Genomic DNA, 16205 nt, shown 5'->3' on the forward strand with positions numbered 1-16205 from the left:
GTAAACATTTTAGAAAACTTCTCATAGAATCGAATGAAGATTTTTGAATTGTCAATAATTAATTAGCGAACAACTTGATATAGTTGAAAGTGTGTTGAATTTGAAGGAAAGTTAAGGAAATTTCAGTTCTAAAGCAACTGTTCCATAATTCCTAGTTTCCCATACTACGCTTTTTCTCAAATGTTGAGAGGAACTCAAACCGAAATTTAAAAATATTTCTGATTGTGTATTCCGACTCGAATATCTTCTTTTTTTAAAGTTTAATGAAATGGAGATTCTAGTGGTACTTTCAAGAATAAAAATGAATGTGTCATTTGTTTGTTTTGCAAAAATCGGAGGGTTCTTATATTTTTGTTTAAATTAAATATATTTTCTCTTGATTTTTAGAAACTAAAAAATATGTTATTACATACGATTGAACTAAGCGAAACATTTAAAATACCGCATCCCCTCGTTTTGATGCATTTCGCTTCAATGTAAGTTTCTTCGGTACCTACTTTTTGAAGTGCGCTCGCGAGAGTGCCCCAGCACATGATCGAAAAGAGAGGAAAATTTAGTTGGAAATCGCAGCTCACAAAAAAAAAAGAGCCAGCCAAAAGAGAAACCGAAAAGAGGCGAATCACCACCCCGCGGCAGCACCCGTCCACCCACCGCCAACGACAACGTGACGGTCTCGTGAGGTCTCTTGGTGGGCCTCTCCTATGCTGCTGGTTGCCGCTGTTGATGCCAGCAGCCTCAGCCTTCGGAGTTGGCAGCGTGTGGAAATATTATGTTTTGTTGGTTTCTCTATGGCCAGTCTTTCGCCGTACATCGCATTGAACGCATCTCGCCCGCCTGCCTACCAGCCGGTGCCGCACATTTTCGTACCGGGACGATCGGATTGAACTGACGAGAGTGTCGCTCCGCAGCTGGGTTTCGTTCGCGAGTGTGTTTACGGGAAGATCCTTGTGGGTGGTGATAAGGATTACGTAGTGCCTGAAGGATTCGTACGGCTGGCAGAACTCCTGGTTGGATTTCTTAGTGATCAGTGCCTTTTATTGGGATTAAATTTGACACGTGTTCGTGAGATTTTCGTTTGGATGAATATTTTCAAAGATTAGAGATCATTGGCTACAGCTATGTGGAAATGAGTAAGTGTCTTCGGAAAATGATTCAGTGGCCCTCCCTTCCTCCATATGTGATTGAAGCAAATTATGCCCGAAACTGCATTCCATTTCGAGATTCCCTCCTCCTTGAACTTGTGATGTTCGTAATCATTCCTAACAAAGAAACAAAGTTGTGACCATAAAGGTTCGATTCTCATGATATTACGAAACATTTATTGAAGAATGTTTTCAACCGGAAAACCGGGTGTGAAGCTTTAGTGGGTTTTTAGTGTGATACTGTGTTCGATATGCAAAATCTCCTCTGGAAGCAGCATAAACTTGTTGGTGTCATGATTTTAAAAAGTGATTTCACTCTCCGCTCGATAAAACAACGCGCTGGCTCCCGTAAAGCGGAAGCCAAAAGAAATTTGGCTGGTGAACGGTCCGCCTCCGTCCGTCCTCTTTCACGGGCCCCGTCCCTTCTCCCGCAACCGCCGATCCAACTCGTGAATGTGTCCAAAACCTCCTGAAAAAACTTTCGACGCGACGCGTATCCGCCGTGAGCGCGAGTGGGGACAGCACAGTCAGCGCGATGACGCGACTCAACTCAACTCGACGCGGTGAAAAGTGAAGTGAAAGAAGCATTAAAAAATTTCACCTTACATAACCAAACCGAAGTGACTCTGGGCGACGTGCGGCTGGCCATTAAGTTAACACATCGAATCTCCATCGAGCGGCGCGGCGCAAGCTCGCGGTGTCCGTGTGCGTCGTCGCCGTCGAATGACCGTCTGCGCGTCCGCGACTTATGTCGATGATGCTGGTGTCGGACGAGGGCGGGACTGGGAAGGGACGGACGGGCGGATGGCGATTGTGGTGAAAATTAACATCGAGGAGTGCCTGAATGGATTAATAAAATAAGAGAGAAGAAAATGCACGAAGCTCTGGGGCACGAGCTTCGACGGATGGATAGATGGAATTGAAATGTGATGTGATTGTGTTACGAAAATGATGCGACTGAAATTGGGGGGGAGCGGGTGAACACCACAAGAGGAAGTCTCCATTTTAGCGGGTTTTTTGATGAGAGCTTTCGAGGATTACACAAACGAAAAAGCGGAATTTTCGGTGGTTTATGAGGAAGGAAGTGATAAAACGAAAACAAACACAGATGGAGGAAGGACGGAAGGGGGAAGCTTGCATCGGATGATTCCAAGTGCCACTGAATTAATGTTGAAACATACGAGTGAATGTGGAAGTTATGCGACCCAGATGGGTTTTGATTCGAGATGAGGTGTGGTGAAATGGAGTATAAATGTTTTAGGCGCGGTGGATCGACCGAAACATCGACTAAATGGAAACATGATGTTTGTTAGCTTGATAGCAGTAAAAACATTCGAATGCTGCGAAGGATTGAAGGGCTTATCTGGAAGAGTTTTGTGGATTAATGAACATTCATCAGTTGTAACTATCTCTCTGCTTTCTTATCAAAAGATGTGTATTTAATCTGATGTCGTGGTTAATCTGTTACATAACATATAGAAGTATTTTTTTATAAACGCAAGTTAGTCAAATTGCAGCACTTTGTCGATCTGACTTTTCTTATATGTAAGGAATTGTATAATAAATGTTACAATATGACCTTTTCTATGATTGTACGACGAAGGTTGAACTCAATTTGCACCTGCTTCTTTCCATCCTTAGATGAGTCACGCGGAAACATCCCTTTTGTCCACGTTGTCTGCTGTACCCCCCTAAATTTGTTCTTAGTCTTACCGAAACCGAAGCGAAACACGTCTTTGCAGGGCTGTTGTCTGCAAAGCCAGTTTTAAAACTGATAGTCCGATAAAAATAACGTTTGTTTGCTGATTTTCAGCTAGGGGTTTTTTTTCATGACTGACTAGACTCTGCATATCAAAGAATATTGTGGCCAAATTTCATAAAATTCGGTCGACAAAAACCCCCCTGCCAATAATAGAACAAAACCTGCCAAAGCCGTCTTTCCCCCTATTTATTTTAGGAAAAATCTCCGTTGTAGAGTTCCACGGACCAGAACAACAAAGGGTTTAAGGATTTGCTAGTTCAATACCCTCATAGGACCACCAGACCATCGCACCGTTCCGATGGAACCAAAACAAGTGCTCTATCATTACATGTGGTTTCAGTAGCAATTTGAACCCCAGTTCAAACATCACTCTATGCAGACAAATGTCTACTCTATTCGAGGTCTTTTTGATAAGTCCTTTTACGTTTTTCTTAAGTTGCACTATGGCTAGATTTTTGTGGGAAGGGGGCTCGGTGGTTGAGGTTCCTACATGATAGCGATTCCCAATTTTGTGTTCTGTCGTAACTATTAACAATGTTATGATTCACTCTAAACGACCACGATTAAATCCTTTTCGTACATATTTTCTACAACGCTTCATTTTATTTATTCAGGCCGCCTTGATACATTTCGTAAGCCATACGCACTAATATGTTAAGTCTTATAGACGTTAGACATTAATATGCCATAAAAGCAGACTACGATATGAAGAAGGCATGCGCAATGTATTTAGGCTAGATGTACCAGTCGTGGCTATAGCACCAGTTGTCGTACTAGTGCTTTATATGCCAAATGGCCAATCAAATCACGAAACCAAGTTCATATTGATATAGCATATTCATATGATACGATAACACATTTGATCTCCTCCAAAACAAGTAAAGCATAATTGTAAAAATTGATTTTGCCTAATTGATGACGTCCTTTGCACCAGGTATCGCACTAGTGGGCCCCAATTTGGCCAATCCATAAGAAAAACAATGGGATTTGCAAAATAAAGAACAAAAATTAAGAATAGTGTCACAACTGGTGCATGCGTTCCTATTATGAATTAATCAATTTTGAGGATTATAACGAATTTTATTGTGGTTTTCACAGCTGTTCTAAGAAGCAGGAAGTAAAACCTTTCGCTTGATATATAAAGTCCACCCACATGCCTTTTACTTATTTAAAAAAAAAAGTTGTTCTTATGTATGGCGACAATTGGTACACCCACCCTATGCCCTACGCAAGTAGCGTTTGTTTGCTTAGATGAAATGCGCTTTCTTCGCTTTTAAACGGCGTTTATTTGTGTTTCCATATGAAATCATTTTGCAATTCCGTAAGGAATCATTCGGTGACATCTGAAATAAATCTAAAAAAATCGATTCTGAACGTAGTCCACTAACGATGCCTATTGAAATCGCGATCACAAACAGAATCATTCAGCAATATCGATCGGTATTATTTTGCGATTCCGAATGTAATTCATCTACGGTAGAGAATCCATTCACCGGCACTTTTTTTCCTCGGGATTCAAAATAGAAAATGTCGCACATCCGGGAAATATTTCTTGATAGCTTCTCAAAAGCAAAAAAATGTTACTGAAAAAATGCAAACACGGCTTATTGGTTAATTGAATAGACGTGATGTGAGAATACTAAATTGTAACACTTGACAAATGATTGCTCAGAAACCGTCACTGCGGCTGCGGCGGCATTAATAGATTGCTTGTTTCGTGAAGTACATATTCGGCTATTTCCAATCTCAACAAGAGCTATCCGTATATACCACGTGTAAAAGTTTTGTCAGTTTTCGATACCCCTCTACCTATCGTGGAAAATTAATCATATAAAATAATAAAAAAAAATGAACCGTGGACATTTATCATACATCCCCTTTCCATAAATTGTCCCCGTAGTGTATGGACAGCCCTCACATAAAAAAGACACGAGTACCGTCTTCGATCAGAAGTCTCTTTTTCTTCTTCTTCTTCTTCTTCTTGGCATTACATCCCCACACTAGGGCAGAGCCGACTCTCAACTTAGTGTTCATTAAGTACTTCCACAGTTTTAACTGCGAGGTTACTATTTTTGCATTCGTATATCATGAGGCTAATACGATGATACTTTTATGCCCAGGGAAGTCGAGACAATTTCCAATCTGAAAATTGCCTAGATCGGCACCGGGAATTGAACCCAGCCACCCTCAGCATGGTCTTGCTTTGTAGCCGCGCGTCTTACCGCACGGCTAAGAAGGGCCCCTCGACCAGAAATCGTACAGTCTGGATTCATCTTTTTTATACGCTCTTTCTGTAATCATTTTCAAATTTTCAAATGCAACAGTTTAATGGCAATGTTTTGAATCCAACATTCATAGTAATCGTAGGATGCAATAAAACTTGGGGAATCATGGTTTTCTTATAAACATAGAATTCAAGACAAGAATTTTACACTTCTTCATTACTCCTGAAAAGGTTCCCTTGAACATACAATATTTCTGACACAGAGTTAGAATCGTGTAGCAAAGAAGAATTTTTCTCCACAGACTTGTACTGAAACATAATGAAAAATTCAGACTTTTCCACATATTTTACATTTATTTGGTTTTGTACGAAAATATGGGGCCTATAATACAAACCTACAACAGCTCGTTATGCATTAATACAAAGGTGTTCGCTTCTTAGAGCAGATACCTGATTTCAAGAAGGCACGTTATAGGGGGGTCCCGTAGCGTAGTTGGCTACACGTTCGCCTTTCAAGCGAATGGTCATGGGTTCGATTCCCAGCCCCTCCACCAAAACCCTCGTCAGTCGCCGGATGCGCAGCCTATGCGGTGGCGTATTGGGGTACACGCCTCACCGTCACGGCTGCCTGATGACGACTGACAACTTGTTCTTCTCGGAGGCATTCCTCCAACGTTACCCGGATAAATGGCAACCGGACAATGCAACGATCGTTGGATACACGACATGGACAAAACGAACACAATGGACTCACGACGAGATGGACCGGCAACGACAACAACAATGAATAATGGAAAAATCTAAAAATAGATTCTGTGTGGATTCTGGCTGCAGAATACCACAGTAGATCTCGGCACAGTAGCGGTTAAGTAACACTGAGTGCCTATCAAATAAATAAAGGAATAAAAAAAAAGAAGGCACGTTCGCAGTTTGTAGAAGTTGATTGTATTGTGTTAGCGCGTTGTTTATTGACTCCCGGATTCGGTCATATATTTTTTTGAAGTACAGAAAAGAACAGCAATGTTTGCAGAATTTCAAGACTTCTTGAATAAAAAAAATTATTTGGTTCTTGAAGTCGTTTTTTTAGTCCAGGAATTTTCAGGATTCCAAAAATATTTCCCGGCATTCGGAAAATACCGAAATTTAGCATTTTAGTGAACGTAATTCTCCTACGGTTCCGATTGGAATCCTTCTGCGATTTTATATGGAATCTTTATGCGATTTGAAACAGAATCCTTTTTTGATTGCGAACGGGATCCTTCCGCTTTTTGGACGTAGTCAATTTGTGATTCTAATCTTTCGCCCGCTGTTTATAAAAGAATTATTTATAAAAGAATTATTTTACAACTGAGAACCGAATCGGCGATTCTGAACAGTGTTCTTTTGCGTGTTAAAAGGTATATTATAGCCATTTTTCGATACTGAACGGAATAATTCTATTACATTACGATTACATTACGAATCATTGTGCGGTATGAAACAAAATCATATTGTGGTTTCGAACGGAATCATTCTGCAATTTTGAACGAAATACTTCTGCGATATAGAACAGTATTATTATATATTTCCAAACGGACTCATTCTACGCTTCTGAACAGAGTTCTTCTGCGTTTTTAAAAAAAAGGAATCATTTTGTGGCTCCAAATGAAATACAGCTGCGATTCTGAATGGAATCCTTCTGTGCTTCCCATCGAAATGCTCTTTCGATTCAGAGCGTAATTATTCTGCGATTTCGATCGGCATTATTTTGATATTCCGAATGAAATGCATTTGCGATTTTGAGCATCATTCTTTTGCAATTCCGAACGAAGTTTTTTAACGATTCCGGAAAATGCTTCTGCGATTCTAAATAGAATTTCTTTGCGATTCGAAACAGAATTCCTTTATAATCCTTATCGATCCTTTCCTTTCGATTTCGAACTTTCATCCGTCGTATAGAAAAGAAATATTTTACAATTACACGAACCGATGCTGCGATTCTAAACGGAATCATTCCGCGACTTCGTTCGACATCATATAAGTATTCCAAACGAAATCTATCTAATCTACTATTCCAAGTCGAATGCAAATCCTTGCGAGCAAATCGATTAAGGGTAAGTGTCTGAAAAATTGGCGAAACTTTTTTATGCGTTTTTTGCTTGAACATGTATTTTATCCATACTTTTCATCCCATAGTCCGACTTGACCAATTTTTGAAAGAAATCAATGGATTCTCCGATACAAACAGCTTGTAGCAAGCACATCGGTTGAGGATAAGTGCCTGAAAAAAATGGCGAGAATTTTTGGGCACATTCATCGAACTGTGTCGATTGGAATATAAAATTATTGATCTTCCGGCCTTCTTTAAAAAGTTTGTGTTTAGTATATATATATATATAGCGAATATATAACTAAAATTGTTATGTGTATTTGCATCGATGGCGTCTGCAGCGATTAATTGGTGGAAAATTATCGACGGCCGTCGTCGGCGACAACAGCACTCAGAATCGAAATGTTCTCGCAAGGTTCAGATTTTCGTTAGGCGGATATTATAAATCGAAGGACGCATATGTAGTATGGCGACAATAGGTACATCCACATCCGGATGAAAATAAATCGAACTTTTCCAGAACCAGCATTTTACATAAGAAAGTTTATTTAAGAGGGGAGTTTAAAACAGCACCGAAAAGCTCCGCAATTCTGTATAGGAGATGGATTTAGCGGTTGACAACTCTTTTGGAATCATAATTGAAGACTATATCACACTTCAAAAAAATCATTTAAACTCACATTTTATGAGATGCACATAAAAGGAGCGACCCGATTGATGTATAAATGCGTCTGATTTTATAATTTCATGACACGCAAAACATATGCGTCATGATGTAAAGAAAGCTCTACTTATTTTTACGTCATGACATGTAAATTAAATTCAATTTTTTGTCACGTAAACATTATTTCAGCAGCGGTGTTGTTCGGAAATTTTCTATCATGCTCTGGTTTAAAAGAAATATTTTGTTGTAATTATATGATTTATTTTTTGTAATTTGTAATTTGTTTATTTTATTGAACACGAAAATCTGTTAGTCATGTTCAACGTCTTCTACAGTATTTTTATTTTATTTTGAAATTACTGGACTTTTGAATTTGAAATATCCAAGATTTTGTGAGGTTATTCTATTTGTCCTGTACTCTGTATGTTGCAGGCTTGCGTTCCTTTTTGTTTCCAAATGCAGGCAGTTTTGTGGACGATTGGTGCTCCGGTATCAATCAACTTCTGTCATGATCATAAGCAACCGTTTTACAGGACAAACATGAATGCATCATGTACAAAGCAGTACATAAGATTCTGCAAGTACATACATGGTATCTGAAGATGAAATTATATTCTGATTTTGGTGCCGCTAGCGAAGTTTGATTAAAAAATTACTTACCAATTGAGGACATTGTAATCCAAAACGAAATTGCGATGAGTAGTCCAGTTAGCTTCATGTTAGATTTACAGATAAGTGATTGAGTTTTCCTTAAACAGCACACGAAATAAAAAAAATACGGGGGACTGCGACTGACATACAACTGCTGTGGCATTGTTTTCAACTGAACTGACATTCAAGGAAGAAGCATTTTCATTCCGCCGCATAGCATCGGTCAAGATCATGTAAATTTACGCCACACTGAACATTTCCACAGCTTTTAAGATTTTAATTTTAAAATATGAAGTGAATTTCAAACGATAACTTACATCTTAGTCATTATTCAAAGTAATGAGATTGATTTGAATTGCACATCAAATGGAACATAAAATTAGTGCAAATTTTAGTTTGAGTCACTAAATAATAAAGTTCAATAACGTCTCAGTCATATGTAAATTTCATTATTTTTTAGAGTGAAAGGACTGTTTGGGATTCGAATTATAATCATCAATCGGCAAGGCACTAATTCTTTCTAGCAGCAACTTCTTTTAGCAGGAGCACGAAAATATGACACACTTTGAACCTCGTTTAAAACGTTAATATCTCAGCTGTTTATCGATGAATTTTCATTTTTTGGACCATTCGATCGAGGAAAAGTCAACGCTTCTATACAGTATTATAAAAATATTGACTTCCAATTATTTATTATCGATAATTGCCTAAAAGTTGAGAAATAGGTAAATCAACCAATCCCGTGCGTGCATCGCAATCATAGACGTCAAAACCGACCAACTCACTATGGGGATCCCCATGCTGCCGAGCGGTCAAAAATAAAATTGGACTTTTCAAGTGATTTTCCACTTTGCTTTAGCTGTATGGTCGAAATAGCATGAATATATAATTTCTAACACCCCCTTTAGGGATCGTCTATGAATTACGTAATATTTTTTTCATAAATTCGATTAACGTGACAAAGCAATCCAATTTAGGAAGTTTAATTTTATATGTTTTCTTGAGGAGAAGGAAGGGGTTGTACAAAAACTAAGTACAGCAATTTATGGACATCATGAACCCTCCCCCTTCTCCATCCTCATTTGTGGACTGTCGTCTATATATTTTGTATATTTTTTGCGGAAGGTAATCATTTTTTGTGGGAAGAAAGTAACAAAACGCCTCCCCTACCAATAAATCTAATAACTTTTCATTGCTCTAAATCTGAAGTTGGCGGCGAGAGAACCGAATTAATGTTAAAAGACATTAATTTCATGACATTCAGTGATATTTTTGTTCTTACTCTCATGCCTCACAATTTGTATTTAGAACAATCTGTTTGACAAAGTACTAGGTTCTGAAGGATCCTAAAGCATTAAATGTTAATCAAAGAATCAGAAGTCAAGAACGAGTAAAAGTACGAGACACTGAAGACGTCCTAACAGGTCGAAATACGTATATGTAGAACTAATACGAGTTGGTGGAATAAAATGGAATTTTACTAAACTCGTCTTATGACAGTGAAAACATTCCACTAAAAAAATAGTTAAACAATTTTCTTAAAGAATCAAATTGGAAATAACTTTTGAAAAAGGGTATTAGCAAATTAGAAATCGCAATCCCATGACATTTGTACAAGTTATTCAAAAATAAATGAGAATAATATATTCTCAAAAAATGTGAACATTCATTCATTCCACAATGCTCCATTGTTCCGAAAAGCAAATTTCTTTCAATTTGAATAACAACACTATTTAAATTATTTTTGATTTGTTTTCATGATTTCTACAAGTTATATATAGCATCATTCTTTTTCTGTGTGAAGGTTTAAATCTTTAATGATATTTTCTTCAATTCCATCAACGATGGAAGATGACATGAATTCATCTAAAGTATCAGAGGATAAAGAACTTTTAAAAATCTTCAAATATTACAAAATTACGCATGGCATAAGAATAACTAAGTGAATTTTTTTCCAATGTCTCCTCGTTATCCAAATCGAGCTTAAAATAGATCTGATTCATGTATAAAGGCACGAAGAAAAATGTCAACATTTGCCTCTCTTGATCATTTTCTTGCATTATGAGTTCTAAATTTCTTCTTTTTTTATATTGACTTTCCGCTGGTTGTTCAGCCAGTGAACCTCAAAAGTGTAGATGACTGAATAAATATTTCCCTCCCTTTAGCCAGACATTCATCAACACTAGCAAGAATTTCATACTCTCCGTACTAACTAAGATATTGTTCGTCTTTACTTTTGCAATAAACATGTCAGGGAATTATTGATTCCATGAGATTTATAAATATTTACATACTATGAAACCTCATATTTAGTTCTCCATCAGTAGCTAATGAATAGCTCAGAAAAATAGGTTTAGGGAAATGACTCAAACCACTCAAGCCCCAAACGCAATTCAGCGGAATGGCGACGGAACCAGTAAAATTTGACAGGAAATATATAAATTCCGTTACCGTTACCGTTGTGCTGCATTGTATTGGGGGTTTTATTCATTCACTCCCTTTGAAAAGTTAAAAAATTGTTATAAATAAAGTCGAAGTTATTACCAATACATGTATTTTGACCATACCCTTTGAGCCCATAGTTCAGTCTGGCCCATTTTCAATAGAAACGATGGGACTAGATTTCCCGTCGAATGAAACTTGTTGCGAGAAAATCGTACACAAATAAGCGTCTAAATGGCGATTTGCGCACATACATACAGACGCGCATGCACACACATACAGACATCACCTCAATTCTTCGAGCTGAGTTAGTTGATATATACCACTACGGATCTCCGGGCCTTCTATCAAACATTCGTTTTTGGAATGAGCATTAACCTTGGAGTACGAGAGAGGCAAAACACAGTAAAAATAAATGAAAAAAATCAAAGTGATTTAACTCTGTTAATTGCAAATACTGGCAAGAAATTATTTCGGGAAATTTTAGTCAAAGCTTCGTCCTTGATGTGCATCATAAAAGAACCCGGGGATTTCTGAGGAAAAAAGTTCTTCACTATCAAAGTTGAAAATAGCGTCGTTTTGGAAAAAATATTGTTTCCGCATTTTTTCATTTTTTTTCACAATGTAACCATTAGTTTTGCATACCATTTTAAAGCTTATACAATTACCTTTGTAATGATGTATTAACATTAAAGAAAAACATTAAGAAAATATTTCAATAAATAGTTGAAAGTAAAATATTTTTTCAGGAAATTTGTTAACTTTTTTACCCATTTCTGACTTTGACACCTTATATCTTTGGAACTAGTGCACCTAGAGACTTCAAATTCAGAATTTCTCTTAATTAGAGTATTGACAATGGAGAGAAAATATTTTAAAATAATTCGGAAGACATGACATTTTCGATTAATGACCGCCCGAAATCCTATAGTGCAACTTGCGGCCCTTGCGGGTTTGGGTCCAATCCTCAGTTCGAACAAGCAACAGAGGCGCCGGTATTAACCCCAACAGAATACCATCATCGGTTGTGGCCTTCCGGTGGATTCTGCTACTATAAGTTAAATCCATTACAAAGAGCCATGTACGTAGTCCTTCATCACCTTTGCGTACACTCCGATTGGGCTATACCTTTGAGTCTTAGAAAGCCAAAGCATTTTTGCTGTGTTGTCATATCGAAAATGATAAAGTCCAGTTTACCTTGACTAAGATTCATTTTGACGCGTACGTAGATTTTGATAACTGCTGACATCAATCAAAAAAGAGTAGTTTTCTTGCAGAAAAGTTCAAAAATATTCTTTTTGTTAAGGTGAAATCCGACAGAATTGAATTCCAAATTTACCTTACAATTTCAGAAGCACTTTACTCTTACAGAAACTTCAAATGACAGCGGACACTTTAAAAAGAGAAGCACTTTTAGAAAAACACATGGCACAAGGCACTTTCCATCTGAATACTGTTACAATTAATGTTGAATGGCCGATTAGAATGAAATTAGAGAAATATCCGATCCTGCAACAAAGCGTTGGCACTTGTAAATAAAAAGTAACTTTTGGAAAGGCCTATATTTTAGCTAATTTATATTCGTTTTCTTCTTCTATTTACGAGGAAAAAGTTATGATGAAACTGAAATACTTTCTAAATCAAAACTCGTTCTTTTCGTTAAAATTTTACCAAAATATTGACCAATTTTTGACGAGCCAAAGTTTTCCGGGTCAGCTAGTACAATAGAATTCAATATTTCGTTGGATTTCCCTTTGCATCCATGACGGCTTATGGGCACTCCTCACGGAATCCAAACCACTCGATACGGAGGCGGCGCACAACTGTCATTTTTGTTGATTTAGCTTTGCTGCGTCGCAGCATGCGTGAAATATTAAAAATGACAGTTGTGCGTTGCTTCCGTATCGAGTGGTGTGCCCCCGAAAGCGCGAGTGCTTTGAAGTTTGAATGCCGTGAGAAGTGACCTTATAGTCTTCGTGGCATGGAACTGATCAAACTAGCCGTGACGGAAGTCAAAATTTTTTCAAACTTTTCAAAGCTTTCTTTTTCAAAGCTAATTCCTTTTTTAACGAATTTTGTCATTCAGCACATTCCAAAGGTGCTCAATTGGGTTAATATATGGGCTCTGAGGGGGCATTTGTGGTTGCTTGGGGTCATAATCCTGCTGCAAGAAATATGTTTCTTGTGAACCTAATCTCTCAGCACTAGCTCTCAGATGTGCTCTAGGGTCAAGGATGTTATCGATCATTTAGTAATCTGCCTTCGATCATTTAGTAGTTTGTCAATAACTCATTCCAGAGGCTAAATTTCAAAATGTGTTGTATGGGGGACATCTAGTGCAAAGGTTTTTCTACAACTCTGCCTAACAGTTCGTTGTTTGAATTTCACTAATAACGGAGCTATAGCGTTAGTAGCAGTAACTTGACTAAATGATTGCATATTTTGTGATCACTTAGTATAAGTATAGAAACTAGCACCGTAACTCCTTTAATAGTGGAATTCGAACATCGACCTGTTAAGGAGAGTTGTAGAAAAACCTTCGCACTAAAAGTCCACCATACAACACATTTTGAAATTAGGCCGGTGGAATGAGTTATTGACAAACTACTAAATGATCGAACGCAGATTACTAAATGATCGATAACATCCTTGACTAGGGTGGTCAATGGCGCTTCTTCATTAGGCGCAAGTCAAAGAAAACCTACATAGCTAAAAATAATACTCAAGAGCTTTTGCTCAGCGAAAACCGCATCTTAATTAATCGTTCCAATAATTACCCTAATGTACACTTTGCGATCCATAATTCCTTCAATATCCCACACTGGTTGCGCTCATGCACTCAGGGTTGTTACGGAGATCCTGAAATATTTTCCCCGCCAAATGCGCGCCGACTAAAATCAAATCCCCGCCATTTCCGCGCGACATGAAATTTATTCCGCGCCAAATCCGCGCGACTTTGAACTAAATTCTAAGCAAATACACGTGAAATATCCATTTTCTTATCACAATTTACTGAACCAATTTAAATATATTTGTTCCAAATTGAACTTTAGAAAAATAAATAGTTCATTATTTGTGCGCTATTTCTTCTACAATTCTTGTAACAAGTTCCTTTAGGAAATCATGAAATTCCGACAAAATTTTAAGTGGAAATTAATTCGCCATTTTTTGACCGTTTTTACTGAAATTCAAATAAAATCTCAGAGAATATCTGCGAAAATTCCACCGATAATTCCTGCATAAATTCATCATTCGTGCGCAGATTCATCCCAAAAATTTCTGCGGTAAATGCTCCGGGAATTCTCGCGGAAATTTTCTTAGAAATGTTTGCAGAAAGCCAACTGCTCTTGGATCTGCTGCAGAAGTCGCTCCAATATTGTCAGTGGAAGTTCTTCCGAGAATATCTATGGAAATTCCTCCAGATATTCTTACAAAAATTCCCCTAGGAAATTATGCGGAAATTCATTTGGGAATTTTGTCGTAAGTTCGAGTAAATTCTTCAAAAATAACCTGCGCAAAATCTTCCGAGCCTATTTGTGGAAATCCCTTCATGAATGCGAAAATCGCTTTAGAAATTCTTGCATAAATTGATTGGTGACTTCCTGGGTAAAAACTTTCATTGCAATTTTTAAGGACTTTTTACAGAAATTCCTATGGTCACCGCTACAATAAAGCTAATCAGCTGCTCGTGGTTGCAAACAAACTGAGTAAAAGTGTGAGTTAAATGTGCGTGTGCGTACACGCTCGCAGAAAGCCTAATAAAGCTAATAAGGTCAGTGTGTGTTTTCTCTTGCTTCGGACAGCAGAACGATCGCGCGATCCGCCGAAAAATGTGTTCTGCATTGCGCGGCCGGGAATAAAGCTAATCAGCTCAGTGTGTTTTTTCTCTTGCTTCGGACAGCAGAACGATCGCGCGATCCGCCGAAAAAATGTGTTTTGCATTGCGCGGCCGGGAATAAAGCTAAATCAGTTTAGTGTGTGTTTTCTCTTTTTTCGGACAGCAGAACGATCGCGCGATCCGCCGAAAAAATGTGTTCTGCATTGCGCGGCCGGGAATAAAGCTAATCAGTTCAGTGTGTGTTTTCTCTTGCTTCGGACAGCAGAACGATCGCGCGATCCGCCGAAAAAATGTGTTCTGCATTGCGCGGCCGGGAATAAAGCTAATCAGTTCAGTGTGTGTTTTCTCTTGCTTCGGACAGCAGAACGATCGCGCGATCCGCCGAAAAAATGTGTTCTGCATTGCGCGGCCTGGAATAAAGCTAATCAGTTCAGTGTGTGTTTTCTCTTGCTTCGGACAGCAGAACGATCGCGCGATCCGCCGAAAATATGTTCTGCATTGCGCGGCCAGAATAAAGCTAATCAGTTCAGTGTGTGTTTTCTCTTGTGGTTTGAGCAAGTATGTACAGTGCGTGGTGGTATGTGTTTTGGTCGTCGCGAAATAGTTCTGTGTTGATTTCACGATTGATCGTATTTCGAATAGCAAGGAAAACTGTCGCGTGATCCGAGATATTTTGTTTTGATCTGTACGGTTCGCGTTTTTATTTGTATTTTATATAATCCCCTCCCTTAGATCGCATCACTTACCAAAGTGAATCCAGATAAAATATCCTATGCAACTAACACAATACCACATCCCGTGACAATCGTGGAGATGCAGAGGTGTTCTCGGTCTCTAGTAGCAACGAGAGTCGAACTAACAATCCTACCTTTCCTATATGACCGTAAGGACGTGGCCGGCGCCGTTATTGACTTTAAATACGTGAGCTTCTGAAACGTGTACATTGAGAATGGATAGCATATCCCATGCTCCATTCACATGGTTCTCTGTGCAATTTCACAAGTTCCAGTCAATCACGGAGTAGCAACTACGAATTGTACGGTCATAATGCTCATGCTCATGCTCAAATTCCTATGGTCATCGCTACAACCGGATAACCTTCTTAAAACTCTTTTGTAAATTTAAGGCAGCATTCTTGCGGTCTTTGCAGCGGTCACAGCTCCAAGAAATTCCGCGGAAATTCATCCAAAAAATTCTTTATAATTTTTCGGGTTTTAAATGCTGAAGAAATCCTATCATGACTGTAGAAATTTATTTACAAGCATATACAAGGATTTTCATACGGTCCTTGTAGAAATTTCTATTGGTAATCCTGTAAAAATACCATCGGAGTTATTCGAAAATATCGCAAAAAATTCTGCAAAAATAACTTTTGAAAATCATCTTCTAATTT

General features: G+C 38.2%; 1 protein-coding gene across 2 annotated transcripts in view; it reads left to right on the forward strand.

Annotated features, from left to right (window-relative positions):
- Positions 1 to 16205, forward strand: part of LOC134213044 (probable nuclear hormone receptor HR3) — a 566164-nt gene that overhangs the window by 100325 nt on the left and 449634 nt on the right. The window contains exon 1 of one of the 2 annotated variants that reach the window (XM_062691557.1): positions 798 to 1130. The exons of the other annotated variant lie outside the window; for it this stretch is intronic. The gene's annotated coding sequence lies outside the window, so the exon portion shown is untranslated. Of the gene's footprint in view, positions 1 to 797; positions 1131 to 16205 lie in introns of those variants that run through there. 2 annotated transcript variants of the gene reach the window in all.

The sequence above is a fragment of the Armigeres subalbatus genome, chromosome 2 (genome assembly GCF_024139115.2).
Source record: "Armigeres subalbatus isolate Guangzhou_Male chromosome 2, GZ_Asu_2, whole genome shotgun sequence".
Taxonomy (NCBI): domain Eukaryota; kingdom Metazoa; phylum Arthropoda; class Insecta; order Diptera; family Culicidae; genus Armigeres; species Armigeres subalbatus.